Here is a 16,119-nt window from a genome sequence, read left to right as displayed (position 1 = left end):
GCTTGCAGTTACTGCAACTTATATACCACTATGCTATAGTGCAACTCCACAACAACCCCAGTTAGCAGCAAGCATCCCCATGCATTTGCAGGGCCACTTGCGCTGTGGTTGTTCACAACACTTTTATTTCACAGGCTTAGAAATGGAGTCATGGGGTTTTTTGTGGGGGGACCAAAATTTCAGATTTTAGCACAGAGTGAAGAAGCCAAATGGAGGTTTTGCTTCCAGGCTGTGTTTGCAGCCTACCAGCACTGTACTTACAGTGTGGACTTACAGTAAATTAATTAATCATTATACTATATTCTCCTTGGAGATGACATTTTGCTGCCCTCATTTCTTTGTCTTTCTGGAGTAATTCTGACACTTGCATCTACTTCCTTAACTGGTAATAGTTGGTCTGCATTAACTGTAGCCCAGTTACAAAGCGATCATGAATAATTTCTGCATATCTCAAAGTTTCACGTATTTCAGCATGACGGATTAGCAACATGAGACATCTTATCAAAAGCATGTGGTCTGGATTTGTCATCTGTCATGTATCTTTCTCTTTTGAATATCTTCACTAGATGAGATGAATAAAAAGACCAGGTAACCGATCAGTAGAACAAAAATCATCCATAGAGGACAGAAGGGATGAACAACTCTCGAAGAATATTAGCAAAATAATTAACTAAAGAAGATATTTCACAGTAGCCAATTTGGGCAACCCATAAATCTCTGAGTTTTAGACTGGAAAATCTCTAAGAAGTATAGTAATCTTTGAAACCTATGACCTCTGTGTCTTTAGCTGATGCTGGCTTCTTATGGCTGTGGTATAAACAACAAAACTCTTTGGTATCATATTGTTGCACAGATATTCTACCAGAGATAGTGTTTAGTCAGCCACGTGTACTCTTCAAGAGGATTATTTTCAGTAGACATGCTTAAATAATGTTAGTATCTGTTGTAAAATGAGGCAGCATATAAAGATAGATCAGGAGCACTGCAGAAAGAAACAGAACCATACTATATAAAACCCAATTCTGCACATGCTAAAATCTCTATATTTTAAAGACCCCATGTGCTTAAAATCTAAAGGCTTGTTTGAATCACTTGTGAGTATGAACAAAACAGTGAATTCTGTAGAATAATTTACTTTGGACTTTAGCCCCCCATTCTCATTTCTTCATCTCCAGAGGCTACTGAAAAAGTGTAAATATTGCCTGGCTGAGTAATATGCTTTTACGGATTAGAAATTAGCCAAGGCTATGGCCAGATGATTATAAGTGATCAAAAGTTTTACAACTAGTAAGGCTAAACTTGTTATTTAAACCAGAAAAGTGGCTGAAGCTCCAAGGCTTTATCCCCTATGAGAAGTGGAAAGGCAATGTTTTGGAAGGCTCCTCATCCCCCAGTGGGGACAGCTTCGTGGCCAGGGAGCCAGGGGGTCATGCAACAGGGCAAACCAGAAAGCTCTGACCGCTGGGAGAGAGGTTATCCATTGGCTTCACTGGCAATAGTGTGAATCACTGTGTGATTGAACTTCATCAGCTGTAGATGGGAGGTGAAGCTCAGCTTTCTTGACTCTGATTCTTCAAGTGTTTTGCTAAACTAGTTTAAATTACCTCTCGTGCTGTGGACTAAAAGATTAATTTCTTGCTGACTTTAAAGTTAACTAAATGCTCAGACATATCTCTCTGACTTTTAGATTAACTCTAACCACTTAAGAAGAAAACCTAGGAGCATCGTTAACTCCTAATGCTTCTAGATAGCATCTGGTACTGAACATTGTTGGGTACAAAATACTAAACCATTTAGACCACCGTCTGATCTGGGTTGGCAATTTTTGCTTTACTTAAAATAAAGAATTCCAGATAAACCTTTTCTAAGCATTTCTGTATTGTGGTAGTTGAACTGTTCATAGAATATTTTGGGGTGGCGATATTCATTTGAGTTTTCATACTGTTGTCCAGCAGTGAATGGTGCCACTTCCACATTTGTTTCAGTTTCCACTTCTACTACTTAGTACTTCTGATTCATTGCTTAAGTTTGTGTGTCAAGCCAGTGCAAAACCTGTCAGTTCACACACAGCAAAGGCATCAGCTGATAGCAGCTGGAAGTAGGCATGCCAAAGCACATTTTACTGAAGTGTCTTATAGTTTGCAAGTTTGCTAGATGAACATGCAAGCTCTTATTCTGCAATGAGCTCTGTGTGGGTGTATCCATGTGCTGCCTAACTTCAGCAAAAGTCTTTGCTCAGATGTATTTTGGAGGATTTCTTTTCAGAAATGCTGGGTTTAAAATTTGCACACAGTTCATATCTTCTGCAAAACTTCTCCTATTCCATCCCTTTTACAACAGCCATTTGCCCAGTTCCTGCTGTACCTTTGTCATGGTCATTCTTACCCACTAAAATGCACTGAACTCCTCACTGGGATGAACCATGCAAGAGGAAAGATTTTTAGCCTACTTTATTTTGAACATGGCCAAAAAAATCAGTGGATTAAATATAAATTAATCAATTTCTTGTCTGTGTGGCATCATATATAAGCTGTTCTTCTGGAGGCTCAGTGACAAACATTTGACAAAAGGATGTGCCTGAAATAGACTTGGTGTGATTTTGCAAATGCATTCAATGGCAGCCTTTTTTCAACCTCCTTTAGCAGCAAACAAAAGCAGAATGAAAGTCTCTTAAGTTTTGGATAATATTCCCCTATAGAATCTTCCTTTAGGCCATTAAGTGTTTGGTTATGACAGATATGTACAGCTTGAAAAATTTCTTCATCTTAAAGCCATTCTCTGTTACCTTTTCTGCACGTTGCTGTAGCCTGCAAAGCCTAATGAGACATAATTTTCTTCAACTGCAGCTTGCCGCCTAAGGTCTGGTATTTCTGTCTTTCCTTTTTTCCCTCATTTTGGCTCCTTCTTTGATCGTTTCACTTTAGTCAGATTAGCAAAAAAGATAAAGCTGCGTTTCTACTAATAAGCCGCCTGTAGTCCCAGCCAATTGGCTGAAGGGCTGAGGATGTTGAAAATACATATCCAATTATGATCTGGCTGCAGTCCCCATTTGGCTAATGTATCAAATGTCAGTTCCAACTGAAAAAAGCACACCCTGTCACTAATGTTTTATACATAGCACAAAGTGTACTCTTGAGAAACAGCCTCATCTTCTGATACACTGCAAAGCTTTGTTAAAAAACAGGGATGGATAACCTATCCAAAATGCAAACCTAGATGTACAGGACAAGATTTATGCAAGATTCTCCACCAAACTAGGTAATATACAGACAAGCATATTAAAAATGATTACTTCCATGCCAGGGGTTTTTCAAGATATGCAGCAACATGTGCCCAAATACCACAGATTAGCATCAAAATCAATATCAAGAACTGTTTCCTGACTGCAGAAAAAACACAAACGGCATACACATGTTTTATGCACCAGGGAACAAGGGAAGAGTTCAAGAATATAAAAGTATGGACTGAGGGAACTGTGGTTAAGGTAAGGAAGCTGTCCAAGGAGTTTGTATTATTATTTTATTCCTCTACTCCTTCCTCTACTTCCAACCTGGGCTGCTGCACTGAATGCTGAAGAATCAAAGCCTTGTTCTTTCCCATAACACACCATGACTGTTTGCTTTTCTGTTGCATTTCCCTTTTTCTACTGAAAGATTTCTATAGTGCACTGGAGTTTTCTGTAAGAGAGAGTCAGTATTATTGTTTAGTTTTCCAGGATGAAAGGTTGCTGGATAGAAAATATCCTCCCCTCGATTTGTGGGCTGTACTTAGTAGAAGTTTATTTTTTTTATTCCTTGGAAAGGAGACAAGTGCTGTGATTAAAAAAAGGTTATCTTTCCTTTGGTTGCTGGCAAAAACAAACAAACAAACAACAAAAACCCCCTGGTCTCAGTAGTCATTTGTGTATCTCATAAGCATAGTTTGCTTTTGCAAACACCAGATCTCATGTTCTTTTCTGTTTGATATCCACTAATACTTGAACACAAAAAGTACTTATACTTCCCCTTTATTCCACAATACATTTACAATAGATATAGCACATTAACAACAGAAGAGTGCCACCACCTTAAAAAAACCCACTTTCTGGCCCTAGTAATTCCTACGCATATGTTCATTCAAAAGAAAAAAAAAAAAAAAAACAACATTGGATAATGTCAAGCAATGGCAATGTCTTCATCACTCTTGAAAGGACATGTCATTCACTTAAGCACAAATATTTTGTCACCTCGAATTGGTATTTAGGACACATGCCTAAAAATTGTTGTAGGCTTCCATCCTACATGGACTTCCATGCACACAAAACTAGCTGTGGATTATATACAGCCTTTTAAAAGTTCTGGCTTTTGAAAATCAGTCTCTAGGAAATCTGGACCCCCAGACAGTCCATGGGATGTGAGAAGCAGCAGCGGTGGTGGGTGTTGCTAAGAGGAGGGTGACCTGGGGGGAAGGACACATCCAGAGCAGCACTGGAGGAGAGCGGGCTCTGGGTTAGTTCTTCTCTCATGCTGTCTCCCAGGCATGCACTTGCACCACTGCTGGATCCCAGGGGCTTGTTTTTTTTCCTTTTCAGTAGCCAGCAGATAACCTCCAGGACACAAGCAGGAAAATCCCAGAACTTGCCACTACCCCGTCCTTCTGGGCAGCTTCACGCAGCAGAAGTAGCTGGAGGGTCTCTCAGATTCACTTTTATCAACAATTCCCTGACTACTTCTGCTATGTCTTTTTAGAGCCATTGGCAATCATTTCAGTACCAGGGGTTAGGCCTGGCAAGGGTAGAGTTTTGTCAGTCTAAAAGGGTTTGAGGAGAGCTTAGCTAGCTAGTTATGGTTTCAATTTGTCTTTCTAAAACTAGGCCACTAGGGCCTGGCAAATGGCCTGGAAAAGTCTATATAGACCTCTTGCTGTCAGCTCAGTTTTACAGATCTCATTTCTGTCTGGCAGGCTTCAGGCTGCCCAGGGAGAAATTTCGCCAGTGGCTTGTTAGTGCAGAGGACATTTTCCAAGCGGGCATGAAGCCAAGTTATCATGAACTTTACTAATGGAGGATGGAGCACATTGGCTGTAGGCTGGAGATGTTTTTCCAAAGGTGAAACCAAAACTCTGAGCAAGCAAAAGGCAAAATGTTGTGACAAACAGTGTGAGGCCTAGACATGAACACTTGTTCAGGCCACCAGTTTGTTGGCAGCACTTTGTACCAGTATGAGGGAGGCTCATGCAGCTTGTTTTGCTTCTTTTTCTCATTGAGTTGGCCCGCTTGGGACTCTACAAGTCCAGAGTGGTCAGAGTGGTCTTGAGTAGCTGCTCATCACTTTGGCAGCCGGTGACAGACCCTGCTGGGATGGGAACCAGCAGCAACGGGCCAGGCTGGCAGTGGCTGGGTGAGGGTCTGACTCAGAGACCTCCAAAGCCAGGTCTACAGTGAGTAGCAGCCTGCCCTGCAGGTCAAGAGCAGCTCCTACAGGAGCTGTGCCCAGCTCTCCATGCCTGAAAGAGGGAGTGGCACGACCTTACTGCCTTTCTGTATTTTTGTAGGCAGGAAATTTTTCTTCCTCGTCGAAATAACACACTGTACTTACTTAACTTTCCGGTGTACTGCTATAAATTTACAATGAATGTATTATGGTTTTCTTTTACAATTAGATGAAAAATGTGTTGTGCATGTTAGTCGCTGCAGGAAAAACTGCTTGTGTCCTCTTCTGAGTACCAACGCGTGTTGTAATCTCCACGAGCAGAGCTGTACACGTCCATACAGGAACTGTGTGAGAAATTCTGAGGTGTGAGTACTAATGGGCCAGCAGAAATTATGGTGAAGCTGTCACTGAAGGTAGTGTGTGTTATACACAAGCCTGCACACACAATAATTGAAATATCTGTGACAATAAAAAAGAATTCAACATAGAGCTAGAAGAAGAATGAACCCCCCAAATTTTCTTAGTCTGGGATGATACAGATTTGGAGTTTGAATTAATTCACAATCCATCATTAAATTACTGACAAATGTGCTCTAGGGTAGCCCAGAAAAAGAATCTGAACTCAATTGCTGAAAAAAACAAGAAGAACAACAAAACAACCCAAAAAGAAGCAGTTGTACGTTTTTTGCCTTTGTCTCTGCAAATTAAAGGTTGGGTGCATTTCAGAGCCCTGCAGGTCTGCCTTACTTCAAGCAAGCAAACAAACTAAAATGCAGGTCTTTGGAAAGATGTGAACTTCCCAGTTCAGCTCCATAACTGCTCACTATTAGTGGTATGTTGAATTAAGTTACCTAATGCTTCAAAGATAATCTATTTAAAGACTTTTTGAAGAGGTTCTGACATCTTTACTACACTCAAAAGACCTTGAAAGCCTGTGGGTGAAAGGGCTAGCTTTCATTTGTTGCATGAAATTCCTTTCAGGAGTTGTAAAGAAAAAACTTGCTGCAATCCACTAGTACTCCCACTCTCCCATGTGTTCTCTGAGATATAATAAGGTAGACTTCTGTGAAAACACTGAACAAAGGAGGAAACACAGTCACCACATTTGGATCTCGTCGTGGCCCTTATTCCTATAAATAACATTGTTGAGAATGTAATGGGAATGAGCCAAAACTGTTCAACAGGACTGAAAGGGGATGATACATAAAAAGGCTTCTGTGACACTTGCACTGTATTTTAATGTTGAGATACACAGAGCTCTGAAAATCTCCAATAGCATTTGCTAGGAAATTATATATGTGATATAAGAACAATTATGGTTACTTAAACAGTACTTCTGGAAAATTATTGGTTCCAGTTACATTCTCCAGGGCACTTTATAACTGAGAAGAAGTCCCAGCATCCCCTCTGAAGGTCAAATCTGCTCACTGAACCTCAGGTAGGGTCATATTTATATATGTTTGTAAGGTATATAAAAGACATTTCTCTATCCACTTAGTCAGGCTGAGGACACAAAGGAAGGTATTGTGATGTTATGCTGATCAAGACAACAGTATGCCTGAAAATGAGCAGTGTCTGTGATTCTGTCTGGTGTTCTAGGGTATATTTAAACTCTGGGTACTATTTTCACATGCAATTTTATACATTTGAAGGCTATAATTAAATTTAAAAATAATGAAAAACTTATTTGAATTCAAATTAGATAGAAATGATGTCTTAGCCTTGAGCCTTTTCTTCCTGAATTTTCCTGCTTGTGGGTTTTCATTGTTGTTTTTGTTGCTGTTTTAAAGAAGGAACAAAAAGACAGTGGAAAAACTCTACATCTGTGTTTTGATGGTAACTTTTGGATTTCAAAAGCATTTGGATGCGACAATGATGGTGGCAGAGACATGATGTCAGAGGCACAGGGGTAAAATTTTTAACATTTTCTCCCTTTAAAGAACGCCTCTGTGGAGAAGAAGGACCCTGCAGTTGGGCAGGTGCTGAGGAGGTGGGAGAAACAGTCTGACTCCTGACTCTGCCCCAGACTTCCCACTAGAGCTTGGGTGCGTCACACGGGGCAGGAGCCCAGCACTTAGCTGAAGCATCCTGCAGGTAGGTATCTCAGCTCAGCTAGTTATTTAGGTCTCCTCTGTCATACAGGCAGACAGACAGGCATCTCTGGAGTACGATTCAACCTATTTTAGGATAGTTGTCCAAGAAAGGAGGAATGAATCACGTTCTGGAGGTACCTGTCTTTCTTCGTTGACTGTAGAGAGAGCCTAGATGACTAGGTCTGATTAGATGCCTGATTTTGGGGGTAGGTGAAGCAAGGTGAGTTCAATCCTGCCATTAGCCTTTCTGCACCTCCATTTGTGTGTCTGTGAGCCAGGCCTGGACTCCTCTTACAGGGCCATGTCCAGGAGAAGCACTGGAAACATCAGGTGTGGCAGTCATGAGGGACACATGAGCCCCTGAAAGGGCTCTGGTGGGAGACACTTCTGGTAACTAAAATAGGGAACATTGTTTTAATGAGTGAAAGCAGGTGGGAAGAGTTTACAAAGTGCCACGACTGTCTGTGGAGGAGATGTCTATTGGAAAGGCATCTCGGGCACATGGAGAGACATGTCTCAGCCTTTGCACGCAGCATCCATATTTCTGCCTGGCAGGTGACTGTTGCATTAGAAATAGAAAATATCTCAATTAGCTTAACAAATGGCCTTCTGAGGAGGAAACACACCGTATTCTGGAAATGGGACAGCGGAGAAAAAAACTAACCACTAAAAAATGTTCAGCTGGTAGTGGCCTGCAAGAAAAAGTTTAACAAAGGTTCCCACAACCAGGAGGAGAGGCAAAAGAAATGCCAGGGAGAAATGTTCCTCACTAGTAAATAAGGAGGAAGCAAGGTGCTGCCCTATGCAAGTGATTTAGCATTGCAATGAATTGCTATCCTTTGAAGAACCATCGAGCCCTCTGCACAGCGCAGCAGACTTGCAGCCGCCCACCCCCATGAGAGTGCTCAGGGCTCACATACGCTGAGGCCTGCATTCACAGCAGCAGATAACAGGGATAAAAGATGCTGAAACACGGTCTTGTACCCGGAGAAGACACATCTCTCTGTCAAAAGGTGCTGTGCTGCAATAGATGCTTCTGTCACAGTCACCCATGACAAGATATACTTGTCAAGTGACCTCATCCTCCTGCACATTGCCATCATGTTGGAGATGTGGCCAAATGGACTTCCACACTTCCCATGCAGATCACAGAAGATCTGAACTCACAGGACATCCTGCTGCGCACCTTGGGCTCTCTTGCAATGAGCACAACTGAAGTGTGGTAGGAGTCAACCCTCCTTTCTTGTAATTGGGAGATGGAAATTGCCCAGGTAACAGAGCTGGCCATGGAGTAATTTGGAAACAGTCTTCCAAGTCTTTGGATTCCCAGTCCATACACTCATGCTGGAGAACAGAGCACTGCCTTTCCTTACCATGGACTCATGTTTTCACTCTGAACTATGGATCCCCATTCTGGTGTCAAGAGTTCCGAAATGAGAAAGCTCTATAAAAGTGTCAGCATGAATTAGTGCTTTTCTTGCTTGGCCTAAGACACTGAAGGGTGGTTTAGTGGCCTACCAGTTCTGTGTATCGTTTTTGACAGGCTAGCAGGAATGAGATTTAACCTCTGCAGTGGAAGTGTGTAGTTCACATTCAGTTTCAGAACATGGTGCAAAACAAGGCCTATGCTAGCTGCAGCACTTGTGTAGCAGCAGCTGCAATATTTCTGTCTGCATTGCTTCTACGAGATAGTGAATCTGTACAGTTGGACTCCATTTGTAAAGTTTTACAAGGCTTTGGGCACTTTTGTTGCAACAGACTCCATGCCAGCATGCAACTTGTTCATTTTATGTTCTGAACATAACACTGTCCACATGAGCTTCACAGTAGGTGGCCACCAGCAGCTGTTTTTCTTCATTCACCAGCTGGCATACTGAATGCACTCAGCTGTAATTCACTTTTTCATTCCCAGCCATGAATACTGATGCCACTTTAGATGCCGAGTTTGCTTTGAGGACTAATTTTTACTAGACCTTGCAGGTCCAGGGAAAGAGATACCATTTCTTTCAGGACTGTTCCCACATGAAGCTGCCTTTTACAAGAGAATAATGGCAACAGTTTATATCTACTTTAATATAATGTATGTATGTATGGCTGTGCTGCAAGGACTTTGAAATTATCTACAAACTTGTCACTCCTGGGTGCAATTTAATCAAAAGCCTATAGTATGTGTTTATTCAGAAAACTTCTGACAGAATAATTTTTACTGTATCTGGCAAATGATGTCAACATAGGTCACCTTTTCACATGCTCTTTCTTATCTTATTTGCTTTTTTTAAGCCTTATTCTCTTGCCCCGCTGTCTGTCCTTTTTTCATTGACACTGTAATTTTACTGATGCCAAGGATGACATATGATGCTTCTCAGTGCCACCATTGGTCATACATTTGCTTTTCTGCTACAATGATTTTATGTGCTCCAAGCCTGTTAATCGCATGCTCTTGGCATATCAGTGCCAGCAGGAATCCAAAAGAATGATTTTTTTAGAAAGACATTTCAAGCCACCAAGTGACCTAGATACTTGGGGTTTTAGGCAAAACCTTCAGGTTAAAGATGAGCATTGCATGTTGCAAAGCTGAACGTTGCATTTATAGTCTCTACAATGCAAAAGGTTTCTGTTTGCCTGATTGTAAGTTTCTGGCTTTGCATTGCAAGCCTGTAGAGTTGACATATGTGCACACTTTGCTTGGAGCTGCCATACATTCATGCTACAGTTGGAGCTTAGATCTTGTAACTTGGCAGACAGAAGTGGCAAGTGGTTTTCCAGAGAAGGAGGAGAGGATCTTACCCCTCACCCAAAACCAGCCTCCAGGCAAAGAGGAGCCCAAACTCCATGCAGCAATAGGAAGGGGAACAACCAAAGTGGCAAAGGCAAAGCCATATGCATTCTTGGCATGTTTGGCTCATGCTAGACTTCATGTTTATCTCTTTTTAGAGTTTTACTTCTCTGCTATGGTTTCTGTTTGCAGAATATTCATTAAACATTTCTGACATTACAACTTTTCATTCCCAGATGGATAAATAACCTCTAATGGACAGAAGTATCATATTCAAATGTTCCAAATAAGCTTTATGCAAAATTTTGTGTTTCAAATATGAGACGGCTAAATAAGAGACCTGGTGAACTATGGTGTAGTCATTGCTCAGGACTAAGATGTTATTTATTGGAAAGGCACTAGGATTACATTAAAATTACTAATTTGTCCCTGTGAATCTGAAAAGAGTGCAACATGCAAATAATAATATTAGGTAACTCCATGCCAATGGGGTTTTCTGAAAAAGTGTCTGTTGTGCATATGCCCCCGCCCAAAGATAGTTTAGGCCTGTCTGATAGCATGAGAGAATTTAGATATCAGGAAATGAATTTATTTCCTCTTGTCATACCAGGAGGAATTACAGGAATTATAGAAGGCACTGTATGTTTCAGAACATTGTCTGTGTTAGAAAGATGCTGACTCAGGGAAGGACAACATTCCCTTTTTCTTTTCTTTTCTTTGCTTTGCTTTGCTTTGCTTTGCTTTGCTTTTTTTTCTTTTCTTTTCTTCTTTTCTTTTCTTTTCTTTTCTTTTCTTTTCTTTTCTTTTCTTTTCTTTTCTTTTCTTTTCTCTTCTCTTCTCTTCTCTTCTCTTCTCTTCTCTTCTCTTCTCTTCTCTTCTCTTCTTTTCTCTTCTGTCCCTTTCCTTTCCGTCCCTTTCCATCCCTTTCCCTGTCCCTTTCCCTGTCCCTCCCCTCCCTTTTCCTTTTCCTTTTACTTTTCCTTTTCCTTTTCCTTTTTTCTCTTCTTTTTTTTTGACTCAAGACTCTCCAGATGGATCAGGTTATTTCACATACAACTTCTTTCTCAGAGGAACTAGTTTCAAATGAACTGAGATGAACTGATCCTGCTCACCATCTCAAGTAAGATTAGCCAATCCAGATCACAGGGAAGTGCCATATGATTTTCATTATGTGTCTTGTCTCATATTCTGCACCTTGGTGAACCATATTCCAGTCTGAAAAACAAAGAGAGTTGTAGCCTGCAGCTGCTAATGAGTAGCCAGACCAAGGAAAGCACATCTGTAAGATTGCCAGCTCTGGAAGCTTTGCAGGAAGAAGTAGAGGCTCCTTTTCGCTAGTGTGTGGTCCCGGAGAGGATTCAGGCCCAAACCAGGGAGCAGGTGGAGTTTTTTCTATGCAGCGCAGGTCATGAAACAGGTAGCAGTGAATTTCTCTGGTCAGATAAACAGCAGAAAGATAGACAAGCTACATCTGCAAACCTTAAAGAAACTGGCATATCCAGATGTTTCATTTCTCCTGACTTTCCATCCCTATCATCACCCACCATTCCTTCTCCATGATCTCCTTCGAAAGTCCCAGATACCATAACTGGGAATAAAAAGGACATAAATAGCCTAAATGTCACTAGCTGTTACCATGCAAACTAGTAGACTACACTTAACAGCAGTCAAGATGCAGAATTGATTATAAAAAAATGTACTGAATCTTCATCCATCCTTAAACTAATCCAGACCTACCCCTTTCCTTAGACACAGGGCCAAAAGGTGTAAAGCAGGGCAGCCAGAGAGAACCTGATGAGAGCAGGAAGGGACTTCCCTGGGGTGATCTTCCCTCCCAGGAAAAGGACAGGTCAGCACAAACTGGCAGAGGTACCAGGAGCTGAGTGCATCACGATGGCTGAAGGAGAAATGACTTGGCTTCATGGAAGTACTGAGCACAATGGTTACTTAAAAATTCTTACACTTTGCCAATGGTCCTTTTTCTCTCTAAACATGTGTGGAGGACATACAGATAAACAAACACACAAGCTGATGAAATGCACTATTATTATTATTATTATTGTTGTTGTTGTTGTTGTTATTGTTATTATTATTGTTATTATTGTTATCATTATTATTATAGTTTCTTGTTTCTGCATACAACTGCAAGTCAGATTTCTTCTGCTCCTGCGGCACTTGGAATGATCTGAAAAGATCACAACTGATTTCTATGCCCAAACTGGTACAGTTTTGTTCACACATTGGGAGGCTTTTAATAAGTGAATCAAGTTTCACTCCAGGGTGAAACAGTTCTTTAAATGGTAGAATTGCATGCACAGAGACACAGAAGGACTGGAATGGGTCTTGAGAGGTCATACAGTCCTGCCCCCCCAGCCCAATAGGCGGAAGCAATTACACTTGCATCATTTCTGACAGATGCTTGTCTAACCTGTTCTTGGAAAGTTCTCACAGACGGGACCTCATGACCTTCCTAGGCAATGAAGCGCCCTGCTTCCCTCTCCTTACAGGCAGAGAAAAGAAGGTACTACTTTCAGCCTAAACCTCCTTTGCTGAAATTTAAGCCTTTCACTTCTGTGCTCTTTCTGGAGGATCTGCAGAATGGTTTATTGGTGACTGCTATGCAGTAATTTTTTATAAATTAGTTGGAGATTATAATCTCGTGTTACCTGCAGCCTAAAGCACGTCTGCATGAAACTTTAACACTACATTTATCCTTAGTTATACCTCCTTTCTTATTTTCATATCTAACACCGTAGGCAATTTACAGAATGGTACTCACAAAAAGTATAGAAAATATTCAGTGGGAAATTTATGAAGCATCTACACCAGGAGATGTCCTTAACACAGGCCTGTCCCCTGCTACCTACTTTTGTAGGGACTGGCCTGGGAAATTCTTTAAGGAACACTTGGCTGTGAGAAGGGTGAGGCTTGGCTGCTGCTTTAGCAGCAGAGGATTCCTGAAAGACCAGTTCTTTGACTCAACAAGTCAGATGATAATTACATTGCTGCTCAGGCTAATAGTGTGTGTATATGTGAAGAATTCTGTTCATTATCAAAAAACACAATCATGACACTGATCATTACTTTGTTATTGTGAAATATACCATGAGGCATTTTATGGGAGCTCTGGTGTGAATGGAGTGCATAAGACCTCTTGAAGAAGCAACAGAAATGTGCAGCACAAAGAGAGTTCTTTGGAGTTGTTAACAGAGAAGTCTGCTCCTTAAGTGCAGCCAGATGAGTGCGGCCAAGCTCTCTTCACACCCTCAAAGTAAAGGGTTGAGGAGCTCTGTAAGTATCCATTTTGTACCTCATCTTGGAATCTGAGACAGACTCCACAAAAGAAAAAGACACCCTTAAAAAGTAACCTGCTTATTAAATGCAATTGGGAAATACAGAGGGTATGTAAACAGCAATAAAGTGGAGCTGGGAAATGAGCTAAAAAAATCTACTCTAACTGGAAACATAAATCAAATGCAATGTAACAAAGGTTCTCTGCAAGAATTTGTTTATGGCTGCAGGCTCCAGAGAGCCAAAGCCAGCGCGTGGTTGGCTCAGGGACACTCTACAGAAGTTTGTCAGCCTCGTTCTTCGCCTTGCTAGGATACTGGCCCCGAGACTCACATTCTTGAATCTTTTCAGTTGGAGCCGGGGGGCGGAGGGCTGGGGGGGACATGACGATGATAACAACAGAAAAGTAGTTCACCAAGGCAGAGAGCACAAGAGAAGGAGAAAAAAAAAAAAAAAGCATTCTGTTGAGGTTTCCTTCATTTCTTCTGGGTTTAAGAAAATAAAATGCTGACAGCAATGCCCACACCAGAGATAAAATGCAGCAGAGCTGTTCACTCACCAAAAAACCAGTCTCAGCATTTGAGTTACCTTCCCTACCCATTCTTGTACCACCAATCTCTATTCCTTTTTTCTGGTGTCCTTGAAAGTTTGCGATTTTTAGTGGACTGAAGTTCTGGCTATTCAGACTTATTTGTAATCTTCTGCAATTTTAAGCTAGGCTCCATAAAACTCAACCAAAACAGTAGTGGGCAGACCTGAAAACTGTAAGACCCAGCTCACCCAGTCCCAGGCCTCCTGCTGATCTCAGCTGTGGTAGTGCTGCTATCTGGCTATCCCCTTTTGGTGAAGGTGCTACTTTATATGTGTTGTGGCACTTGCCAAGACTGATAAAACTCTGTGTTTGGAGAAAGAGTGAAAAACCTACTTCTTTGTTGACCAATCAAATAACCAGCGACCTCTAAGTATGTAGCTGCTGAAAAGAACAAGACTCTTATGTGTGTATGAAGTGCATAGAGTTTGACACAAGTGTCCCTTGTCAGCATTTTCCCCTGGAAGTAACAACATAGTCATTGTTGTGTACTTCTGCCGTCTTTATGTAGGAAAGGAGATGATCAGTGCAGGGGACAGTGGGACAAAGAGGAAAAATCCCAATTTACCACAGCAATGGAAACTGGAAAAGGAAAGCAGTGGGAGATCTGGGACTTTTATAGGAGCAATACTGGTGGAGGAAAAGACATTTATCCTCTTGTTCTAAGAAACTTTGGCTTTGCAGCATCTAGAGACATCTTTTAGAGAACATACAAGCTATTTCTCCAGAGGATATATTGTCTCAAGACCATACCCTGCACATTTTGCAAAAGCTGAAAATGCTTTTTTACATCTTAGTATAGCAGTAATTTTATATTTTACATAAAAATTTAAAATTATTTCCTTGCTTCCAGATGAATGAATGGCACACAGGGAAGCAAAGAGCTTTAAAAGCAAGTGGTCATTTGGGCACAATGAATGGGTGCAGCGTGGGAAATCTGCGCTAGTCTGGTTGATACCAGCAGGATTCCCTGTCATTTCTCTCTGGAGCAGAATACGTCGACTTAAGGGATAGGGCAAAATAGTGACAAGTTCCCACTCAGGGCAGCAGGCACATCTCCTCCACAACTACCCCACTGTCCTGGGAGCCCTTGCTTAATAGGTATGAGGCTATGCAAGTGGAATCCAACAATGATGAGTATGATGGTTCATCCAGGTTGGAGGTGTCACCAAGGTCAGGTCAGCCCACACCCTGTGTCAAAACAACCTCCACACATTAAAAAAGATGGGTCATTGTCATGAGACCCTGTTCTCAGGAGAATGGAGGCCCAATATGCAGATTGGACCCACTTCTTAGGGAAGTCTGCCTCAGTGGGGCCCGGGGTTAAAGATGTGAAGAGCAAACTTCCTGCCCTGGTACAGCCCTCAGATCATTACCCATTATGGATTTTTCATGTAGGCAGTGATGAAGTTGCAATAAGAAGTCCAAGGGTAATCAAGAGAGACTTCAGGGCCTTGGGACAACTAGTTAAGCAACCTGGAGCACAAGCAGTCTTCTCCTCTACCCTTCCAGTTGCAGGGAATGATGAGGGAAGAAACAGGAAGAGACAGCAGATTGATACCTGGCTCCGCAACTGTTGTCACTGGCAGAATTTGGATTTTTTTGATCATGGGCCATTCTATGCAACACCAGGCCTGCTAGCCATAGATGGGGCACACTTGTATCAAAGGGGGAAATGCATCTTTGTGCAGGAGTTAGCAGGGCTCATTGAAAGAGTTTTCAACTAGATTTGAAGGGGGAAAGGGATAAAACCAGGCTCACTAGAGATAAGCCTGGGAGAGGCAAGCCAATGTTTAAGGGATGGTGTGCTAGCAAGGTCCTTTGATCTGTTCCACAACGTGCTGAGTACACTGGCGCACATTTGAAATGTTTTTATACTAATGCGCGCAGCATGAGGAACAAACAAGAGGAGCTAGAAGCTTTGGCTGAGTCCCAGAGCTACGACATCATTGGCATAAA

Source organism: Caloenas nicobarica, chromosome Z, assembly GCF_036013445.1.
Source record: "Caloenas nicobarica isolate bCalNic1 chromosome Z, bCalNic1.hap1, whole genome shotgun sequence".
NCBI classification, from domain to species: Eukaryota; Metazoa; Chordata; class Aves; order Columbiformes; family Columbidae; genus Caloenas; species Caloenas nicobarica.
The sequence above is the reverse complement of the archived record's forward strand: the minus strand, read 5'-3'. Positions refer to the sequence as shown.